This window comes from Hemitrygon akajei, chromosome 7, assembly GCF_048418815.1.
Source record: "Hemitrygon akajei chromosome 7, sHemAka1.3, whole genome shotgun sequence".
In the NCBI taxonomy this organism is placed as follows: domain Eukaryota; kingdom Metazoa; phylum Chordata; class Chondrichthyes; order Myliobatiformes; family Dasyatidae; genus Hemitrygon; species Hemitrygon akajei.
Genome location: NC_133130.1, coordinates 85042164 through 85055270, shown reverse-complemented (window position 1 = coordinate 85055270; position 13107 = coordinate 85042164). Strand labels below are relative to the sequence as shown.

The 13107-nt window shown below is 39.9% G+C and overlaps 1 protein-coding gene across 2 annotated transcripts in view; it reads left to right on the top strand.

Annotated features, from left to right (window-relative positions):
• LOC140730628 (shieldin complex subunit 1-like) overlaps nt 1-13107 on the top strand; it is a 101286-nt gene that overhangs the window by 44328 nt on the left and 43851 nt on the right. Inside the window, exon 2 of one of the 2 annotated variants that reach the window (XR_012099643.1) lies at nt 309-544. The exons of the other annotated variant lie outside the window; for it this stretch is intronic. The gene's annotated coding sequence lies outside the window, so the exon portion shown is untranslated. Of the gene's footprint in view, nt 1-308; nt 545-13107 lie in introns of those variants that run through there. 2 annotated transcript variants of the gene reach the window in all.

Genomic DNA, 13107 nt, shown 5'->3' with positions numbered 1-13107 from the left:
GGCCAAGTTCAGCATTAGATATCATTGTTCACTTGTAGAAAATATTTATTTTAAAAATACATTTTTATTGCTTGTTGAATAGAAAATATATTTTACCTTTTGCGAGTGATAGAAAGTGCTAGCATGTCACCTTCTGGCAGGACACTGCAAGTACAAGTGTTGGTCTTTATCTATCCCCTGGGAGTTATGAGAGATTGGACAGGGAGCTATACCTATGGTGAATTTCAAGATAATGGTTCAAAATTCAAAGTGTGTTTGTCATCAAAGTATGTATACTTTATACAACATTGAGATTTGTCTCCTTACAGACAACCACAGAACAAAGGAACCCAAAAGAACTCATTAAAATGAAAGACGACCATCGAACACCCAATGTGCAGAGAAACTCCAGTCTACCTAAATTTTTTCTTATGGAAATCAGACCATCTTTTTGGAAAAGATGATGAAGTGTTAGTCTGTTCTATGTTCCAGATTAACAATGAACAGAAATGTACAATACATGTACACCCTTACCTACTGATCCCCAGGGTCAATAAATATTTTTGATATGCCAATTACTATGTACCCCATTTATCTTTAAAACCAGTGTCTAACTTCAGCTGTAAAATCAACATTCCATGGCTCAAGGCATTCAGCACCAATGCAGAGCAAATCCTTTGCTAAGCTTTTTATAATGGTTTATTAATTAAAGGTGGCATCATAAATTTGGAGAGACATCTAAGTATCAGAAAGGAACATGAACCTGGTGTGAGATAAAGCTGTAGTATCGCTGCTGGCAACTCTTCACACAGCAGGCCAATGCTCAAATGTAGGTAGGTGGCTGAGTTACTCAGTGGAATAAGGTGGACAAACTCGTGGCACTATTAGAGATTTGTCGGTATGATGTTGTGGGTATCACTGAGTTGTAGCTGAAATAAGGCCATAGTTGCAAGTTAAAGGGCAGGCAGGAAAGCATAGGGAATGATGTGGGTTCTATTGGTAAGACATGGAATTACATCTTTAAGAAGAGGTGTCATAAGGTCAGAGAATGTTGAATCTTTGTGGATAGAGTTAAGAAACTGCAAGGGTTAAAAAAACATTATGGGAATCATATATAGTGGCCAAGATGTGGGGTTGAGATTGCGAAGGGAGCTTGAAAGGGCATGTAATAATGGTAATGTCACAATTGTAATGGGGGAATTCAATATGCAACAGGTTTGGGAAAATCAGGTTGGTGTCGGATTGCAAGAGAGGGAATTTCTTGAATGCCTACAAGATGGCTTTTTAGAGCAGCTTGGGCTTGAGCCTACTTGGAGAAAGACTGTCTTGGGGAAAGGTAGACTCAGTGGGCTGAATAGCCTGATTCTATGGTCTCTTATGGTTTTAGATTGGGTGTTGTGTAATAACCCAGATCTTATCAGGGAGCTTAGTGCAAAGGAACCCTTAGGAGGCAGTGATCATAATATGATTGAATTCATAGTGCAGTTTGAGAAGGAGAAGCATAACTCACGTGTATCAGTCTCTCAATGGAATAGAGGGAATTACAGAGGCATGAGAGAGGAGCTTGCCCAGCTGGATTGGAGGGGGATACTGGCGGGGATGACGGCAAGCAGAGATGGCTGAAGTTGCTGGGAATAGTTCATAAGGCGCAGAACCGTGGCTGACAAGGGAAGTTAAGGACATCATAAAAGCCAAGGAAACGGCATACAAGGTAGCAAAAGTGAGTTGGAAGTTTATAAAATCCAATAAAAGGCAACTAAAAAAGCAATAAGAAGGGAAAAGATGAAATATGAGGGCAAATTAGCCAATAATATAAAGCAGGATACCAAAAGTTCTTTCAGTTATATAAAGAGTAAAAGGGAAGTGAGAGTTAATATTGGATCACTGGAAAATGATGCTGGTGAGGTAGTAATGGGGGACAAAGAAATGGCAGATGAACTTAATAAGCACTTTGCTTCAGTCTTTACTGTGGAAGACACTAGCAGTATGTCAGAGGTCCATGAATGTCAGGGAGCAGGAATGAGTGCCATTGTTATTACAAAGGAAAAAGTGCTAGGCAAACTGAAAGGTCTTAAGTTGGACAAGTCACCTGGACCAGATGGACAACGTCCCAGATTCCTGCGAGAGGGTTCTGAAGAGATAGAGGATGCATTGGTCATGATCTTTCAAGAATCACATGATTCTGACATGTTCCTGAAGGACTGGAAAGTTGCAAATGTCACTCCACTCTTTAAAAAGGGAGGAAAACAAAAGAGAGGGAATTGTAGCCTAACCTCAGGGTTGGGAAAGTGTTGAGGTCCATTATTAAGGATGAAGTTTCGGGGTACTTGGAGACTAATGATAAAATAAGTCAAAGTTTCTGTAAAGGGAAATTTTGCCTGACAAATCTGTTAGAATTCTTCGAGGAAGTAATAAGCAGGGTAGACAAAGGAGAGGTAGTGGATGTCATTTACTTAGATTTTTCAGAAGGCATTTGATAAGGTGCCTTAAGGCTGCTTAACAAGATAAAATCCTATGGTTTTACTGGAAAGATACTGGCACAGATAGAGGAATGGCTGACAAACAGGAGGCGATGAGTGGGAATAAAAGGGGCCTTTTCTGGTTGGCTGCCAGTGACTAGTGGTGTTCCTCAGGGGTCAGTATTGGGACCACTACTTTTCACATTGTTTGTCAGTGATTTAGATAGTGGAATTGACAGCTTTGTGGCAAAATTTACGGATAATACAAAGATACGTAGAGGGTAGGTAGTGCTGAGGAAGCAAGGCGATTGCAGCAGCACTTAGACAAAATTGGAAGAATGGGCAGGAAAAGTGGCAGATTGAATACAAAGTTGAGAAATGTATGATAATGCACTTTGGTGAAAGGAACAATAGTGTGGACTATCATCTAAATGGGGAGAAAATTCAAACTGGAGGTGCAGAGGGACTTTAGAGTCCTTGTGCAAGTCTCCCAGAAGGTTAATTCATAGATTGAGTCTGTGGTAAAGAAGGCAAATGCAATGTTGGCATTTATTTGAGGGGGAATAGAATATAAAAACAAGGAGATGATGCTGAAGCTTTATAAGACGTTAGTCAGGCCACACATGGAGTACTATCAACAGAAAGGATGTATTGTCACTGGAGAGAGTTCAGAGAAGGTTCACGAGGATGATTCTGGGAACAAAGGGAACAAATGAGGAGCGTCTGGCAACTTTCGGCCTGTACTCACTGGAATTCATAAGAATGCAGTGGGATCTCATTGAAACCTACCAAATTGGGTGGACATGGAGAGGATGATTCCTCTGGTGAGGGTATCCAGAACTAGAGGGCCCAGCCTCAGCATTGAGGGGTGACCTTTTAGAACAGAAGTAGGGAGGATTTTTTTTAGCCAAACAGTGGTGAATCTGTGGAATGCTCTGCCACAGACTGTGGGTATATTTAAAGCAGAATTTGATAGATTCCTGACTGGTTGGGGCATCAAGGGATATGATGAGAGAGGAGGTGTATGGGATAGAATAGGATCTGGGATCAGCCATGATGAAATAGCAATGCAGAGTTGATGGGCTGAATGGCCTAATCCTATTCCTGTGTCTTATGGTCTCATGGTCTAAGAATGCATCATGCCAACAATGCATTCGGAGCAGACTCGCTGAGCCGAATGGCCTCATTCTGCTCCTATGCCTTATCGTTTTAGCAAGGGATCAATGGTATTAATTCATAAGAATAATGAATTAACATTTTTGCTGTTTCTGAGTTATCAAATGTTTGGAGTTGAGCTATTGAAGTGCAAATATATTGAAACCTTTTCACTGATTTCCTTTCTATTGTCAACTAAATGCTTCATCCCATTTATTTTATTCATCAGACGTACCATTATCCACTGTAACTACTCCAGAAGATGTCTGAGAAAACAAGTAACGTTCATCTCCATCTTGTATTCTGCTCAAACAGTGGATTAAAGTTGAAACAATGAGTTGCAATTGGGTCTACCGTTTAGAAATTATGTTTAATTAAATGAGAGAACAGCCCAGTATTATTTTCATTTTACATCATAGTGCATATGCATGAGATTCCTGGTACATCCAGTGTCAGCGGCTTTGCTGAAGTAATTAATTGACACAGGTTTTGTTTTTCAGTTGTGAGTAGTGACTGAGCATTTCCTTCATTTCAAAGCTTTTAAAAAATTAGAAAACAATCCCAGCAAGGTCTAAACTGCCATTGTTTAGCAAAAATGTATAAATAAGTCCCATTCGCCAACAAAGAATGAAAATTGAATAAAATGACATCATTAGGATAAATTCATCTACTGCAGTTTTGCAACATTGCATGATAACATTTGGGGAAAATAGTTATATATTCAGATACTTTAGTATATAAATTTAAATTAACTTATTAATGCAGATGTTCTGATTTACACTCTTTAAACTTACTTTATTGGAAACAAAGTATTTCCAAGGGCAACACAGTAGTGTAGAGGTTAGCGTGACACCATTACAGCTTGGGGTGTTGAGTTCAGAGTTCAATTCTGATGTGGTCTGTACATCCTCCCTGTGGAATGTGTGGGTTTTCTCCTGTTGCCCTGGTTTCCTCCCACATTGCAAAAATGTACTGGTTAGTAGGTCATTGTAAATCGTCCTGTGATTAGGCTTGTGTTAAGCTGGGGGTTTCTGGGCAGTCTGGCTCAAAGGGCTGGAAAGGCCTATTCTATACTGAATCCCAATAAATAAATAAGAGCACAGAAGAGATACTAAAGGGGGAAACAGAATGCAAGACAAGATAAAGGTGAAGGTGCAAAGCTTGAAGCTTGGGATTAAACAGGAGAATTAACTATCTACTAAACATGGCAACTCATTGGCAGATGAGGAGACAAGGTAAGAGTCTAAAGTAGAGAATATAAGAAGAGAAAAGGGGAGGGGGAAAAAAACAGAAAGAGAAATCGATGTTCATGCTAACAGGTTGGAGGCTACCTGGAAGGAATACGAGGAGTTCCTCCACCCTAAGGATAACCTCATCATGGAAAATAGGAGGCCATGAACCGACATATCGGAATGGGAACGGGGATAGGAACTAAAATGGTTGGCCACCCGGAAATTCCGTTTTTGGCGGATGGAGCAGAAGTGGTCAACAAAGCGGACACCCAGTTTATCTTAAACTTCCTCACTCACCCCATCCCTAAATTTAATTTTTAATTAATTATTTTTTTTCTCTCTCTCTCTGTCCCTCTCACAATCACTCCTTGCCTTTTCTCCATCTTCCTCTGGTGCTCCCCTCCCCCTTTCTTTCTTCCTAGGCCTCCCGTCCCATGATCCTCTCCCTTCTCCAGCTGTGTATCCCTTTTGCCAATCAACTTTCCAGCTCTTAGCTTCATCCCTCCCCCTCCTGTCTTCTCCTATCATTTGAGATCTCCCCTCCCCCTTCCACTTTCAAATCTCTCACTATCTCTTTTTTTCCGTTAGTCCTGACAAAGGGTCTGGGCCAGAAACGTCGACTGTATTTCTTCCTATAGATGCTGCCTGGCCTGCTGCATTCCACCAGCATTTTGTGTGTGTTGCTTGAATTTCCAGCATCTGCAGATTTTCTCGTGTTTGCCCCAATTTATCCCTTGGGTTTAGAGAAAGTGGGAGGAAATCAGAGGAGGATGGTGGTAGAGGGGGTCTGGTTGGGTCTATTGTTGAGAATAAAGCAGAGAGCCTTCTTAATGGTGGATATAGGTATTGACCATCCAGGATGAAAATGAGGCACTCAGGGCCAGGGAATTTAAGGAAGGAACTAAAAGGAAAGATTAATGAGGATAGAAACTGAAGTTACTTCCTCTGGTTGGAATTTATTGAGCAAGGAATCTTGGTCTCATCAGAAGGGGCTGACCATCGAGGATGGAGGGGAGAAGAAAGTTCTTGATCTGTTAAAGTTCTGATTCTTTGGGATACACCCAGGATGGGTGCATGCTCAGTTGTTTAATAGTTACAAGACTGAAGTCAAAGAATTTTGTGGCACTAACAGATTCAAGGGTTATGAGGCTATAGTGGAAAATCAAAATGGATTTTGAAAATCAGTCATCATTTTACTGCAGAGGTCTACTATTTCTCCTGTTCCTTCTGTTTTCCACTTGGAGTGGGCTGTTATATGTAGAGAGAGTCAGCAATGAAGAAACAGACAGTCACCTGCTACTTTGAGCCTTTGAATCTTAGTATTCAGACCAAGGTGCTGCAATAAAGAGCTGAAGCTGTTTACGTGCCTTTGATACCTTAGTGCTTAACACATCTTAAAGTACCAATTCATCTCTTTAATAATAATCTCAGAGCAAAGAAATTGTATGATAAATTTCAGGCAATTTGCTTAAATTATAATATCTGGAAGTGATGTAAGGAGACTTCTATAATCCTGAATATCATTTATGGCTGTATTTCATTAGGAGTTTGAGGAGATTTGGTTTGTCATCTAAAACACTTGAAATCTTCTACAGATGTACCATGGAGAGCATTCGAACTGGCTGCATCACCATCTGGTATGGGGGGGGGGGGGGACACATGCTATTGCACAGGATCGAAAGAAGCTACAGAGGGTTGTAAAATTAGCTCCATCATGAGTACTAGCTTCTGTATGTACAAGACACCTTCAAGTACTTGGTGTCTCAGGAAGGCAGTGTCCATTAAAGACCCCCAGCACTCAGCACATGCCCTCTTCACATTGTTACTGTTGGGTAGGAGGTACAGAAGCCTGAAAGTACACACTCAGCAATTCAGGAACAGCTTCTCCCTGTCTGCCATCCGATTCCTAAACTGAACCCATGTACACTACCTCACTACTTTTCTTTTAATTTCCCATTTTGCACTACTAATTTTAATCTCACTATTTAATAATGTTTTCTATATTTGTCATGTATTGCATTGTACTGGTGCCGATATATGCTGGTGATATTAAACATGATTCTGATATCACAAAAGCAAGTTAAATGAAATGGAATTACACGTCATTATTGATTGCTTTATGCTACTGTTTGTTTTCTCAATGAAATTCTCAGAACAATGAACTGTGCTTGCATGGGGACCGTACTTCGGCTCTTAAGTGTAAAGTCCTTAGCATGTCATAGCACATCTTGCTGCCTCCAAGCAAGATGTGCAATGTCATGCTGAGGATTTACAACTGACTTTACAATTGCTGCCTGCAACTTAATGTGGCCTAGTTTGAAGCTTCAGTTACAAGCTGGAGGAACTATATATTCATCATAGATTAAACATCTACTGTGCTGAGCAAGTTGAGGATTTCTTGGTGAATAATTTTAATTGGCATTAGGTAGTGATAAAGCAAGTTAGCATAAGGTTTTACAGCATCAGTGATCATCGATCGAGATTCAGTTCCTGCCACCATCTATAAGGAGTTTATACGTTTTCCCCAAGATGGTGTGGATTTCTTTTGGGTGCTCCAGTTTCCTCTTACGTTCCAAAGACTTAGGGTTAAGGTTAGTGGGATGCGGGCATGCTATGTTAGTGCTGGAAGCACGATGACACTTGTCGACCGCCCCCAGTACCGTATCGGACTGTGTTGGTCTTTTAAGGAAACAGTGCATTTCACTCTTCGGTTTGATGCTTCAATGTACATTTGACAAATAAAGATCTTAAAAATCTTCTAACAAAATGTGCTTGGAGATAGAAATGCAAATGACAATTTACAGTCCCTTTAATCTATGTCCATGGAAGGTTGAGGTTGTGGATTTATATTTGCCTGAATGTTCTCTTCCAACAATCAGATAAAAGACAAAATTGTTGTCTCTATGGACCTTGTTCCTTGCATAAAAAATGAGAAACCATCCTTTGAAAATCAATGTCATGGTTGGACACGGGGAGAAACAACTTCTGCAGCAACTGCGTTGTCTTGAGTAGCAACTGGGATCATCTGGGGTTTTCACTTGGGCCAATCAACTACCTTCTGTATGGGTAGCAAGGACAGCTACCTGATATTTGTGGAGTCCAACTTCAAATCAGCAACTCAGTGTCTGGTGATTTCACTTGGGAGCAAGGAACTACCTGAAGTTTCAGTGCTTCTGCAAATCTGATGGTTTGCAATATAGATCTCCAAAGCCTTGACAGGAAATTAATTTCATTCTATCAGATGGAATGGATTATTGGAAAATCTGTTTTACTTGATAATGTTCTGTAATTTATTACAAGGCATTCTGGAATGAAACAGATTAAGAGTTAAATACATTGCATTGTTCTTAGTAGGGATTTTTAAATAATCTGATAAATGTCATAATATCCGTTTGATGATAACTATTTCATAAAATGGGCAAAAGATCTTAAGGTTGTATAATTTTCAATGCTACTATGCATTTTTTTAAATGATGCATCCTTATGTGACATAATGTTATCCAGGGTGTTTCCTATGTAGTACTGTGCATATTAATACAACAGTAATTTGTAAAAAAAACCTTCACCTTCCAAAATGTTTATTTATAGGAATGCATTGTGATATTGTTGCTAGTTTGTGTTGCTTTTCATTGACCAGGACTTTGCAGCAATCGTTTTAATAAGAGATCTTGCTCAAGTGTTGCTTCACTGCAACACATCCACCTATTGATAAAACAGCAGTAAACACAAAATGCTGGAAGAACTCATTACCTATGGAGATGCCACCTGACCTACTGAGTTCCTCCAGCATTTTGTGTGTGTTGCTTTGGATTTCCAGCATCTGCAGAATCTCTTGTGCTTATGATAAAACTGCAGTGCCTCACTCTTATTGTTATTTAGGGTATTAGAACAAACCTATGATAGTCTGCTGCATTGCAGGGCCAGAACAGCTGCCTCTGACGATCACAGCCAAAACTTTGTAGCTTTATCGATAGCACTTTCGATTCCTTGCCAGAAAGTAGTGAAAGCAACTTCGAGTCCAGAATTTTAGGCCTACGCTGTCAGATGCAGTCCCTGTCAAACAAGACATGAAGCCAGTACTCATTATCTCTCACTTAACCCAAGACAGAGTTTCAAAAATGAATGGGGGAGCTATCCTGGTGATTTAATCAATACTCTCAGTGTGCATCACTAAAAGAACAGATTACTTGTCCATTATCACATTGCTGTCTCAAGCAGCACAGCTGCTATTTTTCTGGTTACAATAATAAATACACTTCATAACTAATTTACTGTGTATACCTGCTTCAGAACATCACGAGATCGTGATATAATGCAATGTTTTTCTGCAAAAGGCAGAATATTTGCGGGTAAATCATCGTGCATTTTTGAATGTATCATCTTCATTTTATGAAAAGGAATTAAATATTTCTATCTGATCTTTTATAAATATAATTAAGTCCTTTTTAAAAAGAGTTAAATGAATGCACTTTGATACCTTTGACTCAGTGCCATCAAATGAACCCCTGACCCTTTCACCAGTACCCTTATCCACTTGAGTACACAATTTCAGTAACTATTATTTCAGTATCTATTGTTTGAACGAGATATCTGTAATCTTGAAGTCACATTGACAAATAGGAGTTACTGCACTGCGTGCAAAGACAGATAACATTTCTGTGAGTTCAGTTGACCCTTGCACCCAAATTGCAAATCTCCTCAGCGTTCAAGATACATTCTATGAGAATTTATAAGACCTGAAGACATAGGAGCAGAATCGGGCCATCTGGCCCATCGAGTCTGCTCCGCTGTTCAAACATGGCTGATCCTTTGTTTCTGTCTCCTCCTCAACCCCAGTTCCTGGCCTTCTCCCCTTGCAATCATCCAGCAGATCAAGCCAAAAGCCAAGGGTGCACTCTTCCAGGTTTCTGTTAAGCCCAGACTATGTGTAAGTTGCTTACACAGAGAGTGACCATTTGGTTCTATATTTTAATGAAAAATGATTTGCTGCTTTATTACAGCAGGAACATATTTTATGTATTCCATTGTGAGAAGGGACGAAACTAAGATTTAAGTTCTATTCAGTGTGTATGTGAGTGGTGGAATCTGGGGGCTGTTGATAGGAATGTGGGGAGAGTAAATTGGGATGAGTGTAAACTGCTGTTTGATGGCCAGCTCAGACCAGTTGGCTGACAGGCCTTGTTGTGTGCTGAGTGACTGTGAGTGGAGATAGTAAGGACTCACATGTAGGACCATTTCTAGAGTTGCCTTCAGACGGAATGTAGCAGGCTTAGCTATGTAGATGCACAATGAACAAAGGAATATTGAATCTTATCACTGCTGCAATCTCAGTGGCATCTGCACCAGACTTTGAGGCGAGTGGTCCTGGCTTCGAATCCAGCCGGCTCCTTGCTGTATGAGCGTTGAGGTAGCAACTCAGCCTCACGAAAAATAGACAAAAATGCTAAAGGTTGCCGCTTGGCGCACCACCAGGCATGGTGAAGAACAACAACAACAACTGCTACGATTTACTCATTAACAGTGAGCTTTTAAGACCTCATGTATTCTAGGCAAGTGGCAAAAACATTATGGTCATATCACTGTTATGAAGATTACTGGGATACAAAATCCGATTTGGCGTGGTTCCTCTGTGATTGGACTATGCCTGCTAAGTTGTTTCCAGGCTCATGAAATCTAGGCTTTTCTGCCTTAAGAATTATTTCTTTTACTTTTGCTGAAAATCTTGAAGTAAAAAAGCTTTTTTTAATGCCTTCTACAAAGGGGTCATTCTCCTGACTATGTCTTAGTCTCAAGCAGCAAAAGGAAAATAATGCGCTCTGATCCTTTTGAGGTAAATGAGCCAAAAAAAAAGAATGTGCTGACAAATTTTTAATGTATGTATTGATCTTTTTTCATTGAAGGCATCAACCATCTGCACAAAGGATAAAACTCCTGTTTTATCATGAATTTAACTAATAGCCTGAGGCCATCACCATTGCTCTATTAGACAAATTTAATTTGAGCCCTGTTTCTGTCTCCCATTTGAACACCTTCCTCCTCAGGCTGAATACAGATCTGCAAGGATCTGTGTCTTGTCTGTGCCAGAGTGCATATTAGTGTCCAATTCTCTAGCAATCAGTTTTTTATTAGATAAAAATATTACTAACTCTAAATTAAATTTCACCTATATTGAATAAACTAGCAGAATTGTTATTCTGTTATTCATAAACACTATCTGAATGTGCTGACATTGTAGTCATGATAATTATATGCTCATTTATTTTGTATTGTTGTGCATATCTAAAGCTCAGATATATACAATATGCACTCCTAATTTCTACCTGAATTACCCTAACCATCTGTAATTACCATCCAAGAACCCGAGGTCTACTCTTACCTGCTGTGTTCCTGGATTGATGTGGAAAATATGTCACTGAGTTGTACAACTCAGAAACAAGCCCTTCAGCCTGATTAATCTATGCTGAATGATGAGTCAAACTGAAGGGCCTACTTCTGTGTTATGCAACTCAGAGCCTACCTATGCTAACCCCATTGTCCTGCATTTGGCCCACGTCCCTCAAAGTCTTTCCTACCCATGAAATTGGCCAAATATTTGATACACTCAGTGACCAATTTATTAGATACACCTGTACATCAGCTTGTTATGTAAATATCTAATCAGCCAATCATGCTCCAGCAACTCATTGCATAAAAGTATGCAGACATGGTCAAAACACAAACAAGAGAAAATCTGCAGATGCTACAACACCAACACCAACACCAACACCAACACCAACACCAACACCAACACCAACACCAACACCAACACCAACACCAACACCAACACCAACACCAACACCAACACCACACTACCTGGAGGAACTTAGTGGGCCAGGTAGCATCTGTGGGAAAAAAGTACAGTCAACGTTTCAGGCTGAGACCTTTGGCAGAGCAATGTTATAGATTACTCAGACAGAATTTGAGGCATTATTCCTCTGGTTTGTATTTGGGCTTCCCTTAGTAACAGAGAAGGCAAATTGGAGTGAGAATGGGAAGGGGAGTTGAAATGGAATGCAACTCAGAGCTCAAAACTTTCATCTAGTCTATGCTTGGTCTTGCCAATGTGGAGAAGTCCACACTCAGAGCACTGAATGTGGCAGACAAGATTTGAAGAGATGCCTTTGAATCTTTGCTTAACTTAGAGGGGCTCTTTAGGTCTCTAGATGAGGGTGAGTGAGAGGATCAAAATTTGCATCTGCTTTGGTTGCAAGGGTACATGCCAGGGGAAGGAGGAGGGCTCAAGGGGAAGGATAAATGAACCAGGGACTCATGGAGAGAGTGGTCCCCTTGAAAGGCAGAAAAGGAGGGAGAGCAGAAGATGTAATTGGTGCAGCAATGATGAGGGATAATGTGCTGAATGCAGAGGCTAGTAGAGTAAAAGGTGATCCAGTCTCTCTTTGTAACTGAAGCTATGTAATGTCCTTGTAAATATCTTCTGCATTTTCAAAATCATGTCCTAACTGTTATACTCCATACCACTGCCTATGAAAAAGCAAGATAAGCCCTTGCTTTCCTACCCTATTCACCTATGTCTTCATTTTACAGGAAGCAATTAACTTCCACACCAAGCTGCCTCTGTTCATCAACTGTTCTAAAATCCCTGCTATTTGCTGTATATGTCCAGACAATTAATTAAGCAACCTGTTGAGTATTTAATGTTCAGACAATATTTGAATAATCTTGTTCATTTAAATGGTATTTAACAGGTTATACATATGCATGAAATGCAAACGTCATCACGCTACCACATGATATGTGTGCGCCTTGCTAAAGTAAACACAAATTAGACATACATTTCGGACTCCCATGTCTTCCTTTGAATTAGTTGACTGTTTTGAAATTACAAAACATAACCCATGATGTGGCTGATGTGGTCACTCTCTTGAAAATGTAAAATTGGTTACAATGTCTTGCAATGAGCTGGATGATGGTTATGCAAAATTTTCATGTTTACAGATGTTTTACAATATTCTGAAGATGTATTAATCCTGTTTGCAAATGAGTCAGCTTTAGGATTTTATGTAAGAGTATAAAATTTGGTTGAACCTATTTTACTGTTTAGCAAATTATTAACTGCACTGAAACCTTGTGTGAAGATGGCAGTCAGTGATGAGCACAGCTGTGATGCAGCAATGTAAATTAGAGATAGAGTCACAAAAATTAGAGACAAGTACTCGGAAACCAGTGTTTGTGTTCAAGATTGAAGTTCACATGTTAATGCTGTAAAAAATGTTTTTGCTGTA